This window comes from Theobroma cacao, chromosome 4 (assembly GCF_053813885.1).
Source record: "Theobroma cacao isolate CCN51 chromosome 4, ASM5381388v1, whole genome shotgun sequence".
In the NCBI taxonomy this organism is placed as follows: Eukaryota; Viridiplantae; Streptophyta; class Magnoliopsida; order Malvales; family Malvaceae; genus Theobroma; species Theobroma cacao.
In genome coordinates, this window is record NC_142642.1 from 22,489,260 (window position 1) to 22,493,525 (window position 4,266).

General features: G+C 33.0%; 1 long non-coding RNA gene across 1 annotated transcript; it reads right to left on the minus strand.

Moving 5' to 3' along the window:
- Window positions 1-503: 503 nt before the first annotated feature.
- Window positions 504-2,602, minus strand: LOC148763171 (uncharacterized). Its single transcript, XR_016026027.1, has 3 exons — window positions 2,254-2,602; window positions 1,523-1,602; window positions 504-654 (listed from the first exon to the last, which is right to left on the minus strand). It is a non-coding gene; the product is annotated as an uncharacterized LOC148763171 (long non-coding RNA).
- Window positions 2,603-4,266: the final 1,664 nt, after the last annotated feature.

Below are 4,266 nucleotides of genomic sequence, written 5' to 3' on the forward strand. Positions count from 1 at the left end.
TTTTAACTACACAAATATGTGTAAAATTTAATTAGATATGTCACGACCCGGAACTCCCATCGAGCCAGTGACAACCGCCGCGACGTCCCGATAAGCACTCATTACCCCGAATGCCGATCGAAACCCCGCAAGGCTTAGCATCAACTTCTGCATCTCCCCGGTGAGCGACAATTAGATAAATCTCGCATTTCAAGAAAACATAAGTTGGTTCCAACTCAAAACAATAAAATATTATTTTCTAGCTCACAGGGGCATTTTCGTCAAATTTTTTTTTTTTTTAAATTTTGAAATCCGAAAAATGTAATATGTAAGTGGAAACACATATTTCATGATTTAAATTAAATTTTGAAGTCTACAACATTCATTTAAAGTAAAATTATAGCTATTTGAATATAATAAAAACATTAAATTAAATATTCTATTTTCTTAAAACACAATATTTTCAAAGTCTTCCTAAAATAACTTTTGTAGCGTAAAAGTAAAATAAATTTATTTATATAGTAATAAAGATAATTAAAGTATGAAATTTCGTTTACAGTGACACGTGGGCCCCTAACTAACCAAGAAAGTGTAGAGCTACGAACCCTTACTTCCTATGATGCAACTTCGAGATTAATTCTCGTCTTAATCAACTATCAACAAACTGTCCTGAGCCTGAAAAATGGATAGGAAGAGGGGTGAGATTAAATAATCCCAGTGAGTAAACAATTACCATCAAAAGCATCTAAAGCCGAGTAGATGGAGATAATATAAAAACGTTATATCTCAATAATGTTCATAACACAAAATTCGTTTCAATCTATACCAAATAATTTCTTTTCATCAAAATTTCCCCGACTTATGAATTTTTTTAAACTTGGCCCCTGCCAATATCATTCTCGCGGGTACCTTCGTCAAGGTATCCCACTGAGACCGCCAAGGCTGTTCAATGACCCATACCCATAAACATGTTTTCACATCTGACACACAGCCGTTCCTTGGCGTTGGCTGAGTCTCACTCTCACGTGGTGGCCCGAACGTGAGGTGCACTCAAATCATACCTCAGGAGATACTTCACCCAACATCTCCCCCTGGAGGTAAGTATATAATTGAGTTACCGTGCCCCTCTCATAGGCAGTCCACGGAAACCCCCACCACTGCAGTGACCGTTTAATATACCACCAGACCAATAAAAATTCCAGTAACATAATGTGGCGAATAAAATATAATCCAATCTATCGAGACCAATCCAAAACAGTTCATATATTTCATGCCAACCTAAAAAATTTAGCCATCATGCTACCATAGTGTCATAAGCCACAATTTCAATAACATATAAAATTATAAATTTCAACACAGTCCCCATATACTCAATTTTCCCCAAACAATATTAGTTTTCAAAACCAGTAAAAATCTCATTTTTTTATTAAAAAACATTTTAATTGGAAAATATAATATTTTATAATTTAAATTCACCATTCAATAAAAGCATCAAACAAGTATAATAACTCTAGATATTTAAGACGATAAATTGTCTACTCACAGTTCTAGGAGTCGATGTACTCCTAATCCCAGTCTTCAAGCACAATTTTGGTACTTTTACCAGTGTAATTTGCTCACCACCTATCCACAATGTACAATACATAATTCACCACATCAATGCTTGACCATTATAAAATCAATTCAGGCTCGGTATATATGCATGATATGACATGCAACTTATCCGACTACCGCTTAAATGCGGTGCTGACCTAATTCGGCTTATTACCCGATTAAATTACTAACGCGTCCAATTTAATCTCAAATTAATTTTTTTCAGTTTCTATACCTCAATTGCACCCAAATTGACTTAATGTCCCTCGGTGTGGTGCAAATTATCAGTCCTGATAGCAAATTATGAAAATACCCCTAATGGGTAAAAATTCATATTTTTGCTCCAAAAATTTCCATTATTTTTCTAGACTCATAATTCATCATTATTCATCATAATTCCTCAAATAAACATCAAGATCATCAGCCAATATTCCCCTAGAAAATTCAGCCAATAATGGTAATGGAGGAAAATAAATTCTTTTCTTGTTGTTTTGTTCCTAAATATGCTAAACTAACACTAAACACTAACATAGCTCAAAATCAAATTTATCTAACAACTTTCTCTCTCTAAACCCATATGACCAGAATTCAAATCATCCTCAAATCACATGATTCAACCATGAAAAATGATGGAAAATGCATGGGAAAGGTAAAGCACAAGACAAATTTAAGAAATGTTACCTTTTTTCACTTGATTTTTGAATTTCCACCTATTTTCCCTTTAAATTTCTTAGCTAGGGTTTTATTTTCTCCTTTCTCTCTCTTGTTTCTTGCTTGGCCGAATGTTGAAGAAGAAGAATGGGTGGGCTGATTTTTTTATGCCTTTTTTATTGTTTAATGAAATAATATTATTTTATTCATATTTTAAATATTTTATTAATTCATTTTTTTTTTCTAGCCATCCATTTGTCCTACTTTTTCCACCATGCATTCCCTTTGACTTATCCAAGTCTTAAGTGAAATTTCCAGATTTTTCCAAAGTTTTGGTGAAGTAATTTTTGATATTTACACTTTTGCCCCCGTAAAAATCAAAAATTACATTTTTACCCCAAAAACTGAAAAATTGTCCATAGACATATTTTTTATCCCTTATACTCATATCATTCCCCAATTTGTCAAATGTGATCTAAATTCTCTCAAAATCTCAAATTTTATCCGCAGATGGAAAAATTACAATTTTACCCTTATATAGTGAAAATTTCAATTTGACTCCGAATTGATCCTCGAACTCCTAATTACCATTTTGAGTCATCCCTGAACTGTGAAACTCTTAATTTCACCTTAAAATTCCTATTTGAACTAGTTCGAGGCTTAATCGACTTAATGATACCATTAGAGGCAATATCGTCTTTTAACGATTTCTCGAACTTCCTAAATATACAAACATTCTATCGAGCATGTGAATGATATTATAATTATTTTACAAAGCAGGGTTTGACAAGATATGTTGTGGTTACTAGTGCAAATAAGGGAATTGGATTGCAAAAATGTAATCAGCTAGCTTCAAAAGGAATCACGGGGTTGGTAACTGCTAAAGCTAAGAAGAGGGGTCTTGAAGCTATTGAAAATATGAAACAGTGCAGCCTATCTGATAATGTAGTTTTTCATCAACTTAATGTTGCAGACCTTACTAGTATTGCTTCTTTGGTAGACTTCATCAAAACACAATTCGGAAAGCTTGATATTTTGGTATTATTTCAGTTCCAAGTTACTGCAAAATTAGAATCTCTTTAATATGAATATTTTAGTTAATTTGTCCTCCCCTTTTCCTTTTTATTTTCTATTGTAGTTCATTTTCCTTTTCATTTGATACTGAATGATGAAAAAAGCTAGAGTCTTGTGTAGGTGAATAATGCAAGAATTTATGGCGTACAAGCTGATGCTGATGTTCTTTGAGCTACAAGTTTTACTTAGCTAATCAAGACAAAGTTTTAAGTACTTAGTAGTGAATAATTCAAATTAATTGATCCAAAATACTGTCCTTATTGTCCAAACATGTTTCAGAATACACTTGGTGTTAGTGTAAGCCCTACAAGCCAATCAATTTTGTGCTTGTAAATCACTACATTAATTAGTCATAGTTCATGTTAAATACATTATGGATATTTTATATAATGTATAAGGTATTTCTTTATCCATAAGTTTATTTATAAAGAGTTATGAAAGACTTATGTAGATAAAGTCCTTGGAACATAATGGCCTTGCAAAGAAATTATAAAGGCTATAATTATGAGATTTTTATGCATCAAAGCCTTGTTCTTAAATATATTCCTGGTCATTGTATTGTCAAGAATAAGGGCATTGACAATGCTCAAAGGCTAGTACCTGCTAAGCCTCTTTACTTTAAAAGTAAGCAATTGATCTCATAGGTTGAAGTATATAAGATACTTGGGGATAGTATGTGGGTGCTTGTTAAGGTACAAGTTCACTAAACATGACCTGATATGAAAGTTTCATTTGGTATTTCACTCAAGTGTCTAAGGTAATACTCTTACGTGTCAGTAGTGTAAGTAATTCTTAAACTTGTGATACTAGGTCATCTTGTATGTGAATTGTTACACTTTGATTTCACCTCTATGAGTATGGAGGTGACCAGATGCTTAAACTGGGCGCTTTTGGGTATGCCATAAAGTATGCAAACATGAATGAGTAGTTCAGAGAGGATTCATCACCCCAAGTGATTTGAAGGAGACA